The sequence below is a fragment of the Sceloporus undulatus genome, chromosome 1 (genome assembly GCF_019175285.1).
Source record: "Sceloporus undulatus isolate JIND9_A2432 ecotype Alabama chromosome 1, SceUnd_v1.1, whole genome shotgun sequence".
NCBI lineage: Eukaryota > Metazoa > Chordata > Lepidosauria > Squamata > Phrynosomatidae > Sceloporus > Sceloporus undulatus.
Window position 1 is genome coordinate 330,312,996 of NC_056522.1, and position 17,140 is coordinate 330,330,135.

Genomic DNA, 17,140 nt, shown 5'->3' on the forward strand with positions numbered 1-17,140 from the left:
CGTAGTTTTAAAATAATCCATTATTTTGCAAGTGAGCTCTCTAATGATCTTTCTCTTATTACAGCCAAAATCATTCCCAAATTAATCCCGAATTAAGATTTTATTCCTGATTTTAAAAAAGGATAAATAAATCATACCTATCTTACTTCTAAAATACTTCATTGAAAAATACTGATTAATTGGTATAAAAGATCAAGCTGATACGGAAGAGTGAGCTCCCGTTATTCATTTTTTAAATGAACTTATTTAGGCTGCATAAAATGAAAGCAGTTTGAATTTTTCATTCAAATAAAATACTAATTCCTCAAACAGCTATAATCAATAGGGGACATACTTACTTCAAGTAGTTGATGATAGAGTCTGACAAATCATATTAGTCTTAACTAGATAGAGTTCTGTGCATTTCTCCATCCTGGCTATTCTGCCACGGTTAATGCTCTTGATAAATTTATATACTTATCTGCAGTGTTCAGTGCCAGAGTGTGTTTTAATGAATGCCTACTGAAACCAATAAATCTATTTCACCTAATTGTATCATGGATTTCATTTATAAGCTAATTGTATTTATTCATCTTGCTTCTTCCCAGACAAACATCTTGACTCTTTTGTTTCCTGTATCTATCTGCTGACCTCTTTCTTTCCATTGCAAGAAAGATCTAAAGAGCTTTACAAAGTCACCTCTTATTATAAAGAATGTAGTGAGAAAATTGAAACATATTTAGTGAGTCCTTCTGTTAATTAATAACTCAGTGCTCCATGAGTTTTGTCTTTAACTAGTGTGCTGAGATGCTAACAAGTTTAATTCAGCACCTAGTGGTGGATGATAAATGGAATGATCAAGGAACAGAACATGTATCGGAAGATGTAATAAAATATTTCATAGTAGATGTATATGTGTTTTTTAAAAAAATTGTTGGCTATTATCCTGAAAGGAGAAGACCAGCTAGATTAGAGTCTTTAAAAGTTATATTTTTGGACTAGAGTTCTCTGAACTCTCTAGCCAGCATGGCTAGTGGTCATGCTGACCAGGACTGCTGGGAGCTCTATAGCTTGATAGCTATGCAGAAGATGGTTATGGACATCCTGTTAAAAGGAAGAGCTGGCAGGCCAGAACATATTGAAACAGCTGTGTCAGCAGATTTCTAAGATAAACCAGTAAAGGGCATTTCTGTTTACAGAAGATTGTGCCTAATTCTAATCCCCTATAACCAGCACATTTTTATTTAGATTATACTGCTAGCTTGTTCCTAACATCATACCATCAGTTTGCTAGTTTTACTTCTAAAGTAACATTCTTTAAAAGTAAAGTGTATGCCACTTCCAGAAGCGTTTTCAGGGAGAAGAAAAGTAAGTAACAAATGATCAAGGGTACATTTACACTTTAGAAATAATGCAGTTTGATGCCATTTTAACTGGTGTAGCCCCATCCTATGGAATCCTTGTATTTGTAATTTTACATTGCCAAAGATTGCTGGTGTCTCACAAAACTAAAGGTCCAAGGATTCCATAGGATGGAGCCATAGCAGTTACAGTGGCGTTAAACTGTATTATTTTCAGTGTAGCTGCACCTCAAGAAAGCCAAAGGTCAGTTGAGCTGATACTAGGTTGTTTCAAACTGTGAGCAATCTAAATTTCTCTCAGTTTTGGAAGGGCAAGACATCAACAGGCCAAAGGAGAAGGGAAATCTTTGCAGTGGTGATCATGGGAACAGCCTAAATAGGTATCAGTCACTAGGCAGCAGAAAGCCCAGCTTAAAATTCAACCTAGAAGCAAAGCCACCAAGTGACAGAGGGACTGAGAGAGAGATAGCACTGAATAGTTAAAGATATTGCATGTGGCAATGACACCAAGTCAGTCTAGTGATGCAGCCTTCTGATGCTGCTGATTTGGGATACATCTTAATGCCTTTGCTATGTTTGTTGAGATCGTTATTGCCCATAATGCCAAACTTCTTCCTGCCCATCCAGTGCATTCAAAACATGGAAATTGGCAAACCTTTCTTCCTCAGAGGTTGTTAAATGGCCACCCATTTAACAACCTCTCAGGTGTGGATCTCTTCATTTGGCAGGGATTTGAACTAGATAACACTAGTCCCTTTCAACTCTACAATTCTTTGATAATTAACATTACTTATTGGTAGTGTGTTGCTAACATTTTACCGTGGTTTTTTTACAGACAAATAACATGCCCTCCACGGCAAGTTATTAATGAGGAAAAATATATGATCATAGAATCATGGAGTTGGAAGGGACCCCCATAGGCCATCAAGTCCAAATCCGCATTCAGTGCAAGAACTTCAGCTAAAGTGTTCCCAGCAAGTAGCTATCCAGCCTTTGTCCACTCTGCAGCAGCATGCTTTTGCCTAGGTGAACTGGGATGAGTAAGATTCCTCCCCTCCTTTTCTCCTTCCCCGCTGAGTTAATTGAGTGCAAACTGATTTTGTACTTTGAACTCATTTTGCAGCAATTGAAGTAAACTGAGTGCAAAAGGGAAAAGTGGGCAAGAGAAAGCAAAATATTTTAAAAGCAGTTTCATACCCTCTAACTGTCCCAATCAAATTGAGATAGTTGATGGCTGTGAAATAAATATCACTTTCACATACAAACATTGCCTTGAAATTGTAAATTAAAAATTAATTTTCCTCTTTACATACACACAAAAATAAAATAATAGCAATTTCTGGGCTAAATCCAATTATTAGTCTCAACTAGAGTATTAAATCGGTGGGCTTTATATAAATGTTCTCTTACAAATTCCCTTTGATTCAGTTAGTCTACTCCAGTTGGGCCTAACAATTTAATCTAATTGAAAATAAAGTTGTTTGTCTCTTGTTACTTAAAAACAGTCTATTAAATAATTCCTTGCAGTACTCTACTTTTCAGTTCTGGAATACCTCTGTCTTCTAGACTCAAAACTAATTCCATGCCCTAAAAATTATACAGCTTTGTAATGTTCCTAATCCTATTCTAAAGTTTTGCGGGAAGTTTTCTTAGGAGCACCTGTACATTAATATACTGTGTCCAAGATCCAAGTGGCTAGCATATCTATGCCATAGGAAAAGGAAGCAACGACTGAGGAAGAGGTACAACAGCAGAAGAAATAGGACCAAAGATGTTTCAACAGCAACAACAGAGATGGAAGAGAAAGCCATCAGGAAATAAAGTTACCCTGCCAGCTTCTGACACACAAGAGCTGACAGGGCAACTTTATCTCCTAGTAGAAACACGTTCCACTTCTGTGCCCTTTGCTACTATTATATCTCAGGTGAAAAAGGAATAACACTAATGTAAGTGAGACATCCAACTGCATAAAGCACCAAAAGAATTGCATCCTCTATATTCAAGTCATGCAAACTGCTCCCAAAACTACAAACAAAGTAGAGCTTCCATTAAAACACACACACAAATAGTAACCTCAAAGTATCATTGTATAGAATTGCCCAGCACAGAAATTTCTTCACCTATATGTGTACATGTGTAAATGTGTCCCACCAGGATCCCTTGAGGGATCCCCTCCCTCCTTCCAACTGTCATCTTCTGGCCTTAGAGGGAGTGAAAGGACAGGCCCAACGCCATCGGGCCTGGCCTCGATTAAGAAAAAGAGCCCTCCCTCCAGTCCATCTGCCTTGGTCCAGGCATCAGAGGGAGAGAAGAATGCTGGACCTGATCCCCTACCCCCCTCACCATTCCCTTCTCCTTTTGTGTCGTGTCTTTTTAGATTGTAAGCCTCAGGGCAGGGAACCATCTATTATCCCCTCTGTTTTAAGCCGCCCAGATTCCCAGTGATTGGGTGGCATATAAATAAATCCTATTATTATTATTATTATTATTATTATTATTATTATTATTATTATGTTTGCTGCCTCCCTGTCAGGATCCCAGAAGCTGGTGGTGATGTTGTTCCTCCAGCTCTGCATCTGGACTGTGTTTCCTTCACCATCTCAGCAGCATCCGCCATGGGCAGTAGGGCACTCAACTTGTTGATATCCCTGGCTGTCTCCTGCTGCTCCAGAGGATCCAGTCCTTCCCTCTCTTTCTTCTCCAGGCTCCTCATATGCTTCAGTCTCTTCTTCCTCCTCTCCTTCACTACTCCTGCTTCCCCTTTGATTTTCGATGTTGAACAGCTGGTTCAGGTGAACTGGTACAAACTGGCTCAATTATACCACTTCCTATTTATCTGAAAATTTACCAGCTCAGTTCCCCCTAAAAGGTTTCTATTATTTATTTTATTTTATTTCCACTACTTTTTTCCTGACAAGGAAGACAAGGAAGCTTACAACAATGTTAAAAACCAGATACTACTGAAAATTTAATGAGGCAGATTTTTTTAAAAAAAGAATTAAGTAAGTTATGTTAAAATGGCCATAATTTGCAACAGTATGCATTCATTTAAAAGACATTGCTATACAGAAATAGAAACAAACAAAAATAGAAACAAATAGGCATAGAAAAACATACATAGTTTGTATCTCGCCTGTATGGATGTATTTAAAAATTACAGATGTAAAATTGCTACTGAGGTTTTCTTAACCTGAATTTATATAATGCTCTATTTCATTCCATTTACCCTCCTTAGATGTGAAACTATAAGAAGTTCTCAAACTCAAGCACTTTTCTCAACAAGTTTGTTCTTAAGATCCATGAAGTTTACAGTGAAGTGCAAATGGCTGTCCAAAGAATGTTGATCAATAGGTTCCAAACAGATAGTAACTTAAGTCTGACATCCATATAAATTATTAGATTGAACCTTGCAGCAGAAATCTATATATCCAACAGGTTCATTGAGGGTAAATGATGGAATGATTATAGGTGTATACAAAAGGAAGGGAGAGAAGGGAAACAGGGGCTATCTGCAAGGATGACATACATTATAGTAGATAGATAAGGTAGAAAACCATGGAGGAATAATTGATTTGTCTGGTGGCATACAATGACTTACCTATACTTCTTTATTGTAGTGCCAAATAAATAATGAGTTTTTGTGGTCCAGAATATGGGGCCTTTCCAGCCACTTCTCAATTTTTAATTTAAGGACAGATCCTAAACTAGAGTAAATCAGCACAGCCACGGTAAAGTGATTGAGTTATGTTGATTTACCCCTCCAGGGAAGATCTGGCTCTTAGACTACAGCAAGTGAAGCAATTAGTGTAAGTTGAATAATCAATATGAGAACAAAGCAATGCTGGCATTTGATTCTCCTTAATGTTGTGTCAGCACTTTTCAATGTAAAACTTAACTCTCTTGCAGAGCTTACAACTTGTCTCTAAAATCTTCTGTCAGATTTTCAATCCTGACCCTCTTATTATAGCTTTGTGAATAATGAGGCCTGAAAGGATCAAAACAACCCTTCTTTTTTCTCCATGGTTACACAGAAAGTATGAGGACAACTGGTACAAAAGAGGACAACACAGCAGGTGACACAGTAGCCTTCCCTTGATGCAGTCAGGTAATTTTCCAACTTGAAAGATGGACAGTATGTTTAATTCTTTAATCTAGAACTGAAAACTATATAAAAAGAATTAATGGGAGCCCTGGTGGCACAGTGGTTAAATGCCTGTACTGCAGCCATTCACTCAAAACCACAAGGTTGCGAGTTCAAGACCAGCAAAAGGGCCCAAGCTCGACTCAGGCTTGCATCCTTCCGAGGTCGCTAAAATAAGTACCCAGACTGTTGGGGGCAAATTAGCTTACTTGCTAATTAGCTTACGTGCTGTTCACCGCTATGATCTTTGGAATAGCGGTATATAAATAAAACAAATTATTATTATTATTATTATTATTATTATTATTATTATTATTATTAATTACAGTTATAGCTCCAGGAGTCTCCAAAGTAGTTGGTTACTGTTACAGTTGTTTAGTAACCTTTTACTTTCTCATTTCACTTTTTTAAAGACACCTGGATACTACAAGCTACTTGTCTGTGCGACAAAGATACATTCTTTTCTGAACACCTTATAGTAAGCTCCAACACTCACTTAAGAACCAGTGTTTAAACTATGTGATGTTATACACCTTCTTAACTATAAAGGTAACTTAAAACTTGCAGGTAGTCTGCAATGATGATGATGATGATGATGATGATGATGATGTTATCCCTTGTTAAGTTACAATCATAATGTTTTTTAGTTATAATGGCTGACATTCTATATTACACTTGCAGATTCATAAGAGAGTTACACACCCATACCTGCTCTGTATTTATTACAGAGCATAACTGCTCTGTAAGACTATGTAGTTTTACTGTAGCAGTACATAGAGTGGTGCCACCATGCTTGGTGATAAGTGGTGCAAATGGTGGGCTGCAGAGTGGAGACAGCGGCCTTTTATCACCCTCCTCTGCTTGCCACTTGTGGCTTGAGAGACCCAGGCCAGTGGTGAAGCCACAAAGGATGTGCTCTCGCTACCACCTGGGCTCCCTCTCCAGGAAGGGAGCAGAGGTTGCAGTGAAGCCACAAAGGGCACAATCTTCCTTCCATTGCAGCAGGAGGATGGCCCCACCAGGATGTCACCCCTCCTGTAGGGGTGTCACCTGGTGTGGTCCACACCTGCTGAGTGATGCCACTGACTACATAATTGCCTCTTCAAGCCCACCTTAACAGACAGCAGCCACACTCAATGAAGGAGATCTGCTCACTGATGAGAAGGGGCTAGAAATGTCAACCTCTTTGCATCTTGAGAAGCAGCTGAACAGACCTTCTTCACTTGGCATAGTTTCTGGCTGTTAATGTGACCAGGGGGAGGGGGCAGAAGATGTTGCCTAGTTATGCAAATGCAATTAAGTAGCTGATGCAGAATATTAGTGATTGTCATTATTAGAAAAAGAAATTTAATGATGAGTTGTTGATAACTAGTTACTCCCAAGTTCTGGTTTAATCATTTCCCTACTATTATGTCAGGTGGGTACAACATATCCTGTACCAGTGCAGAGAAGATTAGGCTGCCCATTTCCTGTGAGTGCTGGTGATTAGACCTTCGTAATATAACATATCATTTTTTATGTGTCTGAATAAGTGGAACTGTATTTGCTCTACAAGATGAAGAATGGCCCTATCTTTTTGTAACATCTTTTAAGATGAGGGAAATTACCACCTGTTTCTCAACATGGGTTTCAGAGAAACAAGTCATGCCAGACATACCTAATCTCTTTCTTTGATAAAATTACCAGCTTGGTAGGAATGCTGTGGATAGATACAGTGATTCAGTACCTTGCACAGGGTCCCCATGAACATTCTCCACAAACAAGCTTGTAAAATGTGGGCTGACAAGCAACTGTAATGGATTTGTAATTGGTTACCGCCGAACCCAAAGGGGCTCAACAATGCACCTTTTCATACTGGAGAGAAGTAACCAGTGGAGTCCACACAGGGCTCGTCTGGCCCAGTACTGTTCAACAGTTATCAATGACTTGGAGGAAAAATTGGGGCATACTTATCAAATTTTGCAGATGACACTAAGTTAGGAGGAATGCTAATACTCCAGAGGACAGGATCAAATTCAAAATGACCTAAATAGACAGAAAGCTGGGCCAGAGCTAACAGAATGAACTTCAACAGGGAAAATGTAAAGGTACTGCACTTAGGGCGAAAAAAGAAATGACAGATATAGGATGGGAGACACCTGCTTAAAGACCAACATGTGAAAGGGATCTAGGAGTCCAATTAACCACAGTTGAACAGGAGTACAACAGTGTCGATGCGGCAGCTAACAAGGCCAATGCGATTTAGGCTGCATCAATAGAAGTATCGTATCTAGATCCAGGAAGTAATATGCCACTAATGCTGCTCTGGTCAGGCCCCACCTGAATATTGTGTCCAGTTTCCTGGCGCCAACAATTCAAAAAGGCAATTGAGAAACTGAGTCGTGTCCAAAGAGGCGACTAAAATGGTGAAAGGTCTGGAAACCTTGCCCTATAGGGACGATCAGGAGCTGGGGATGTTTAGCCTTGGAGAAGAGAAGGTGTTAAAAGAGGTGATATGATAGCCTATTTAAATACTTGAAGGGATGTCATTGAGTAGAGGAGCCGCTTGTTTCTCTGCTCCAGAAACTAGGACCCGGAGCAATGGAGCAAGCTGCAGGAAAAGAGATTCACCATCAACATAGGAGGAATTCTGACAGTAGGGGCTGTTCGACAGTGGAACACACTTCCTAGGAGTGTAGTGGAGTCTCCCTCCTTGGAGGTCCAAACAGAGGCTGGATGGCCATCTGTCGACGATGCTTTGATCTGGATTTTCCGGCATGGCAGGGGGGTTGGACTGGTGGCCCTTGCGGTCTCTCTCCAACTCTATAGTCTATGATTCTAGAGCATGATTCTCAAGTTTTTCTGTTGTTGTGTGTGTCCTTCAAGCCATTTCTGACTTATAGGTGGACTCTAGTAAATATCATGGGTTTTCTGTGCAAGATTTGAGTTTCCAAATACAAGGGGATTCAAATCCTTGTCTTCAGAGCCCTAATCCAACATGCAAATCACTATACCATGCTAACTTTCTTTCCATACATATGATCATGTTGACGTGCACCTTCAAGTCATTTCCAATTTATGGTAACCCTATCATGGAGTTTCCTTGACAAGATTTGCTGGAGAGATTTTGTTTTGTTGTTATTGTTATTATTGTTATTTTATTTTTTTGCCTTCCTCTAAGGCTGAAAGAGTATGACTTGCTCAAGGTCACCCAGTGGATTTTCATAGCTGGAATTTGAACCCTGGTCTCAAAAGTCATAGTCCAATGCTCAAACCATGACACTATGCTGGCTCACACATAAGGTCATATTTATAAGAAAAAATATGTTTTCATGGACTGCAAGATTGATTTTTAGGGAGCGATGTAACAGATGCATGACTGATTTATCTTGGCTGGAATAAGTCAAACAAACTTGCTGAGTTTTTTTCCAGTGGGCATGGATTTCATCAAAGGAGAATGTTAGAAGTTGAGGTTTCATTCCAGTATCTGCTGTAGATTAACATCCAACACTGCAGACTGCTTAGGGCTAAATTTGGTGGCATTTAGACAGGCAGTGGAAAGCTGGCAAAAACAAGAAAAGAAAGCTAGTTGGCAACTCTTTTATTTGTAGCAGCTGTTTACACATAGTAAATGGAAAAGGATGCCAGAGCCAAGTTAGAAACAAGGCCTCTGTATTCATGTCCCCATTAGGTTGTTATCTCCACTTCAACCTTAAGCAGGGTTTACCTCTCATATGTCAAGTGGTCTGATTTCTCTCCATATATGACATCAAGTCTTTCCATATAGCTTTGGTACACAAAGCCTGCCTATGTGTTCTTTTTGTCTTTTCACTGTAAATGATGTAGTGGTGACAGTAGTGGTGTCAGAGTTTTTAATGCTTCTTCCCTTTCCCTTCATCTGTGGTGGTATCAGAAAGTGGTGGGGGGCATTTTGTTGATCACTTTCTGTTAACAACATGGGCAGTGCTTAAAACTACAGTTAGAGAGAAAACAATCAGCACTGCTTCTTCACTACTGATTGCAAATACTAAGCTTTAACAAAAGTATCACTATATATATTTCTTCAACATCATTTCCAACTGATCTCACTGATAATATTTTCTATTTCTTGTATACCAGGTATACTTGTATACCTATGGTGGATTTAGGAACCAATGTTCTGCCCCTGGGACCCTCTGGACCCACAGAGATGGATAAAAAGGTGGTTTGAGATGATAACAAATATGCTTTGAAAAACAGAAATATTTCATAGAAACATAGAGCTGGAAGAAACCACAAGAGCCATCCAGTCCAAAACCCTGCCACTGTTACCTGGGGCCCTCCATTGTGATGTTGTACATTCACCATTTTGTGACATCCACTGCTGCCACTGCCATGGCAAGTCACATACTGAAGTCAGGATGAGGTACCCAATGTCAGTCCCATGGCTGGGCCCCTCATTTTGATCTCAGAGCAAGTAGCTCATTGTTGCATTGGCTGTGTTGGGTACAAATAGCCACCCAGTGTTGCAATGGAGGGCTCTGGATCTTCCACAAAGATACAGAGCACATAGTGAGTTTTTAAATCCATGTTAAGGTTGTTATACCTCAGGCATAGATCATGAAAGGTTATTGAACACCCCTAAAGACATGGGCGTGCCAACACATCTGATAGTCTTGATAAGGAATCTGTACTCAGGACAAGAGGCTATTGCTGAAAGAGAACATGAAGAAACAGAATTGGCAAAGGAGGCAGGGAAGGCTGCATCGTATCACCTTATCTGTTCAACATACATGCAGAATATATTGTAAGAAAAGCAGGTTTAGACATAAAAGAAAGAAGAGTGAAATAGAAGGAAGGAGTATCAACAATTTAAGATATACAGTGGGCCCTTCCCTTAATGTGGGGGATCTGTTCCGGATCCCCCTGCGTAAGGGGAATTCTGTGTATGCTCGAGCCCAATTCAAAAGAATGAGGCTTGTGCCCGCAGTGTGGCACAGCACACATGCCATGGGCATGTGTGCCTTGATCCCTTCCAGAGTGTGCCAAGCATTCTCCCAGCATGGCTTTCAGTGTACGCTGAAATCCGCATAAGTCGTACCTGCGTATAATGCAGGCGCACTGTAGTTTGTGGGTTTTTCAGGCTATGTGACATGTTCTGTATATATAGCAGATATATCAGGAATCATGAAGCAAGTTATACCAAACTATAGCTGGATTAACTAGGAGATGTTCAAATTCTTACAATAAGACCTAGCAGGGCCTCCTAGAGACTATCAATAGGCCAACTAAGTCTCCACGGTGATTGAGGGTAGAGGGCCTACCTGGGGCTATAGGCCTAAATGAGCCTAACAGCAACAGGCCAATCAGACCTATAGACTGATCAGATCTAGTGGGGCCTCCTGAGAACTTGATTTGGTCTTTATGTGAAACCACCTGGCCTCTCTCCATTGGAGACTAGCAAAGGCACACACACCCCACAGCATCTTGTGCCACATGAGTGATGAGTCCATCATACACATTTTCATCTGTGGAGGAAACAGTACTTCTCACAATTAAGTTATCCATTGTTAATAGCTATACAATTAGTGGCAAACATATGGCATCTTAGCCAGCGTGGCAGAGAACTGAACTCTTATCTATCTAGCAAGTGCTTAAACTCTTACATGTTAAACCCAACATGATCTCACAATCCTGTCATACAGCAAACAGGAAGCAGCTTTATATCTTTTGTGCCGTACAGTATCTTTAGTGTGGTAAGAGACCCATGCTGAACAGATATGTCTTTTCTCTCTTTAGAGAATTCACACCCAGGTTGATTTATTGACTGACTGATTGACTGACTGACTGATGTGATGTTTACACTTTTTACTCAATGGAACTTTTGTCAGGATACCTGGAAATATGACATCATTACCAATTAGATAAGACTTTAACTAGTCTCTTCTCTTCATCCAATTAGACAAAATTTCTAATAGTTTGTTTGTTCAAAGCCACCCATTATCCAATTCAAAAGGAGATTTTATTGATCTTTTTTACAAGGCCACTACTCATCCAAGTACATAAGAATTCAGCAGGCCTTTGACAAGGTAACAATCAGTTACACATCTTCAACAGATCAATGTTATTGTGGCTCCCTACCATCAAGTGACAGCATCACGTATGATTCAACATGGTTATATACCACTCCCACATTTAAGAGATGAAAATTAGGACATGTGTGGCCAGGCAACATGAGAGTACTGTCAAGATGGGGAAAGTTATTAATGAGGAAGCATACTAGCTAGGAAAGACTGCATCAGTTTCCTTTTTGCATGAGCCTACAGAGAAGATCAACACTTTTTCCCCTCTCCTCTCTACAGGGAACTGCAAGACCCTCACACACACACACACACACTGAATTAATGATGCTGGTGTGCACAGTCCCTGAGTGTAAATTGCTTATGAAGTCAGTTTGCAGTACCTGAACTAAGCTGAGGAAAAAGAGGGAAAGTGGGAGAAGGAAATTAAAACTATGACATTTTAAAAGAAGTTGAAAAATGAAATGGCAAAAGATTATTCAGGACTATCTGCATCAAATGAGACAGTTGGCAACCTTGTTATTAATTTGTCTCTTTTTGCTACTCTTCTTTACATTATTTAGAATCATAGAATAATAGAGTTGGAAGAGACTGCAAGGGCCATCCAGTCCAACCCCCTGCCATGCAGGAAATCCAAATCAAAGCACCCCCAACAGATGGCCATCCAGCCTCCGTTTGAAGACCTCCAAGGAGGGAAACTCCACTACACTCTGAGGAAGTGTGTTCACTGTCAAACAGCCCTTACTGTCAGGAAATTCCTCACAATGTTGAGGTGGAATCTCTTTTCCTGCAGCTTGCATCCATTGCTCCAGGTCCTAGTCTCTGGTGCAGCAGAAAACAAGCTTGCTTCCTCCTCAATATGACATCCCTTCAAATATTTAAATAGGGCTATCATATCACCTCTTAACCTTCTTTTCTCCAGGCTAAACATACCCAGCTCCCTAAGGCGTTCCTCATAGGGCATGGTTTCCAGACCTTTCACCATTTTAGTCGCCCTCCTTTGGACACGCTCCAGTTTCTCAATTCCTTTTTGAATTGTGGCACCCAGAACTGGACACAATATTCCAGGTGGGGGCCGTGACCAGAGCAGAAATAGTGGCACTATTACTTCCCTTGATCGAGACACTATACTTCTATTGATGCAGCCTAAAACGCATGTCCTTGTATAGCTGCCGCATCGCACTGTTGGATCACGTTCAACTTGTGGTCTAACTTGACTCCTAGATCCCTTTCACTATGTTGTCTCCTTAAGCCATGTCCCCCATTCTATATCGGTGCATTTCATTTTTTCACCCTAAAGTGCAGTACCTTACATTCCCCCGTTGAAGTTCATTTTTTTAGCTGTGGCCCAGCTTTCTAGTCTATTCAGGTCATTTTTGAATTTTGATCCTGTCCTCGGGTATTAGCTTTCCTCCAATTTGGTGCCATCTGCAAATTTTGAATAATATTCCCCCAATTTTCCTCCAAGTCATTGATAAAGATGTTGGAACAGAATGGGCCCAGGACAGAGCTTGGGACCCCATGGTCCCTTCTCTCCAGGATGGAAAAGGTGCCATTGTTAGCACCCGTTGGTATTCGTTCTGGTCAACCAGGTAATCAAATCCATTAACAGTTGCCTTGTTAGTCCACATTTTACAAGCTTGTTTTGCAAGAATGTCATGGGGAACTTTGTCAAAGGCCTTACTGAAATCAAGATATACTATATCCACAGCATTCCCTTCATCTACCAAGCTGGTAATTTTATCAAAGAAAGAGATTAGATTTGTCTGGCACGACTTGTTTCTCTGAAACCCATTTTATATGTATATTTATTATTGATAGATGGCTGAATGTTCAGAACAGAGATCTATTCACACTATATGATTATAGCACTACATTTCACTTTAATTGCTATGGCAACATTCTCTGGAATCCTGGTTTTTATAGTTTGATGATGAGGCCCTAGAGCTCTCTGGTTGAGTTTCAATCCATCTCCTTGACTCAAAATCTCAGGATTCCATAGGATGAAACACAGCAATTAACATAGGATATAATGCTATAATTTCATAGTGTGAATGACCCCCTGGCTTCATTATACATGGTTCATTCTATGAAAGTACATTTCTTATCTTTCTTTCAAATATGCAGGCTTCATGGCTTTACCTTTTGCAAAATACATACAAAATATAGCATTTAGCCTATAAGTGGGAGGCTAAAATCAGTTCAAAAGATAAGCTGTTCCTCCTAGACACTTACATAAGAGGCAGTGTTTGGTCAAAAGAACAGTCATCTGGAAAATCTGGAAGGATCAAGAGTCACGTGTGGTTCTAGAACCAATCTTGGCCAACTCTGCTGTATACCATGTGCACAACCATAAAAGCCGCCGCCCAACTTACTGGACCAGTTGTGCTGCTGCCGGGGGCCATGCCGCCTTCTGCTGCTCCATGGGCCCGGCCGTGCCCCAGCATGCCTTGCAGGGGCGGGCAGGCAGGCCTGCAATTGGCTGGGTGAGGGGAAAGGGGAGGGGGTGTCCACCTCTTGCTGGAAACTACATTTCCCAGCATGCCTTGGAGGTGAGAGATTCCTCCTTATTGGGTGTCCCAGTCCTCCAGGCAGCCAATTGGGTATTGGGTGTCCCAGTCCTCCAGGCAGCCTCCCTCTCTCGGCCCCTCCCACTCCTTGGGGCCTATTTAAGGCCACGTAACATCCTGTGTCGGTGCCATTATTGCTCGGCTCTCCCACCCTCCCTCCCTGGGTTTAGGGTTTTTCTTGTCACAGCTTTTAGGGGTGGTAGTACAGGTCATGGATCTGGTGGGCGTGGTTTTCAGGGCTGTGTAGCATTGGATCAGGAGTCCTTCAGGACCTGGGAGTGCTGAGGGCATGCGCTGTGGCCACTGCGGGGGCCGCATCATGGCAGCACCTCCCGGTGACTAGGGGTTTAACTGAGAACATGCGATCAGCCGGTTGCATTCTGCGAAATGGCATTTTTCATAGCTCCTATGTCATCCCGAAACCTGGCCATGACCAGGCATTTTGGTTCATCAAACAACCAGGCGGTTGATCAATGTTCCAGATCCAGACCTCTTGCCTTGGGCCAACTCTACCTTTGTTGCTGTTTGTTTAATAAAGTTGTGGTCTTTCCTCCATTTACGGATCCTGGTCTTCTTTGGCGGCTTCCCTCCACAACAACTGCCATTTGAGAAAGTATCCATATGATGAACTGGACTACAAAAAAAGAGTATACAGAAACATATTTATTAGTTTTTAAGGCATCATAAGACCATTTGCTGTTTTCATTACAACATACCAACATAGTGATCCCTCTGGAAATAGATATTTGTGAGACATCTTAGCTGAACCAAAAATCATTGTTCTGGGAACTCGGAAGAATCTAATCATTGCTTTAATGAAGTGCATTCAGGGCCTGGTTCCTCTAATATCTTCTATAATGCATTTGAACAATTGCCAATAAGTTGGGTTGAACTGAAATGATCTGTAAAACTTCTCAAGGGACAATATGTAAGGAGACAAATCATCTACATGCAATTATTAGTTGTTTTATTGTCTTTTTAATTAAGAAGCCTACTTACTGAAAGAAGAGCAACAATATACCAACACTGTTTATCTTTTCTTTCATATCCCTTAACAAGAGGAAGAAAAAGACTGCTTCCATTATTCCTCTTTAGACAGGGTTGGTTTATTAATCTGAAATGAAGAACCTCATAATGATCAGTCCCAGATTATAAAGACAACTATGTAAATAAACATGACCTCTCTGTTTTCAGCTTTCTCGTGATCTAAGGATCATGTCAACATTCTAATTAAACAATTCTGAAGCTGCTCATATCATCCCAATAAAAAGATGCTCTTAAGAAAATGAATCTGTTGGAGAACAGAACAGTATTGGATTATGTATTGCAACATTTTTTTTCTTAATGCTTTCATAATCCCATATTGTAGTCATCAATAGTACGGGCAGCTACTTTTTTGTACTTCCCATTACCAAAGTCTCACTAAGTGTGAAACAAACATCAAGGAATGTAATGCTGTAATCACTGTGAGAAAATGTTTTCCAAATGCATAGTTAGTACAGCAATATTTTCAGAGCCATTGATAAGCAATAGACATGTTTGATTTTGCTCCATTTACAAGAAGAATCCCAATCTTCACATTTCTTTCATGTAGGAGAAAAGCAATAGGGAAAAAAGAGGCTTAGAAAATGAAACAATGCAAGTCTTTCAGGATACCAAGAGCTATTTGCTTCCTGTTATATAGCAATAGCATTAGCATTTATATTTCCCTTCATAGTGAACTTTGAACTCTCTAAGCGGTTTAAAATCTGTACGCTAATTTCCTCCAACAAGCTGGATACTCATTTTACCAACCTACAAAAGAATGGAAGGCTGAGCCAACCTTGAAGCCTAGGGGTTAAACTCACAACCTTGTGGATTAAGTACCAACATTTAACCACTGTACCACCAGGGCTCCTTATGAGCCTGGCAAGTCTTGGGCAGAATCATAGAGTCACAGAAAGAGAAGGTACTCCAATGACTGTCTAGTCCAACTCACTGTCTCGAGACAGGCAGAGATGCTTGAAGCACCAATATTTGAAAGAACAACTTCTTTTTCACCACAAATTCCATCTATATCCCAAATGGGCAGCAGGGAGATAGCATGGAGCAGAGATATGCTTATGTATGTGTTTGTGTGATATAGTGTGGTGCTGGTGGTGGGTGGTGACATCACGGCACTCCTTTGACATTGAGTCCAAATGATGCATGCCAAAAGGAGCACTGAAAAGCCACAGCACCAGCAGCTATTGCACCCTTTCTGCAGCACAAAAAGGAGCCACCCCCTTAGAGGCTGTCTGTACAGCCCCACACACCCCTTTTCACCAGACAGAGAAGAGCGCTTATAATTAATCAGCAGCTGAGTGAAGATAATAGCTTTTTCCTGCTCAGTGCTGCGAAAGGGAGCTGTGAAATACCATGCATACAAAGACAAAAGCATATTTGTGTGTGTATGTAAGACTATGGATTTTTTCACAAGGGCATCTATGTGCTTCCATCCCAAAACTGGTTAATGTATTGGCATCCCAGAAAAGCAAATTCGCTAATGCTTATCACACACAGAGCACAACAAGGGTTAAAAGCACATTATTTAGGCAAGAAAGTGGTTTGAATGCAAATTTGGGTTTCAGATGGATGAGGAGAAAGCCCCTTACTAGCTTGGAAATAACTTTTTTGCACATGTCCCAAACTGTCATTTCCGTAAGTGCATACACACACATGCTCCAGAGAGGGAAGGGAAACAGCAGGAAAATCCTCTTTGCCCCAGAAGCTGTTTCAGAGGAAGGCAGGCTGAGGCTTCCTTTTGTAAACTCCTATAAAACCACACACACACACACACACACACACACTAGAGAGAAAGAGGAGGTAGCTGGTCCATAAACCAGCATATCCTCCATTTCTCCCTCTTGTACAGGAAGAATTCCAAAAGGTCCTCTCTCTTGCTCTCCCACCTGCTGTTCCCTGCTGCAAGAAGAGGAGAGCAGTCACACGAGGGAAAGAGAGGTGTGTGTGTGTTGTGTATATCCCTTTAAGAACAAGCCTGCTTCCCTCTCCCTGACACAGCAGGTAACC

At 40.8% G+C, this 17,140-nt stretch overlaps 1 long non-coding RNA gene across 2 annotated transcripts in view; it reads right to left on the bottom strand.

The window, feature by feature from the left end:
- LOC121919673 overlaps window positions 1-17,140 on the bottom strand; it is a 218,005-nt gene that overhangs the window by 32,383 nt on the left and 168,482 nt on the right. For both annotated transcript variants that reach the window (XR_006101551.1, XR_006101550.1), the window contains exon 2: window positions 14,603-14,723. This is a non-coding gene — a long non-coding RNA (uncharacterized LOC121919673). The remainder of the gene's footprint in view (window positions 1-14,602; window positions 14,724-17,140) is intronic.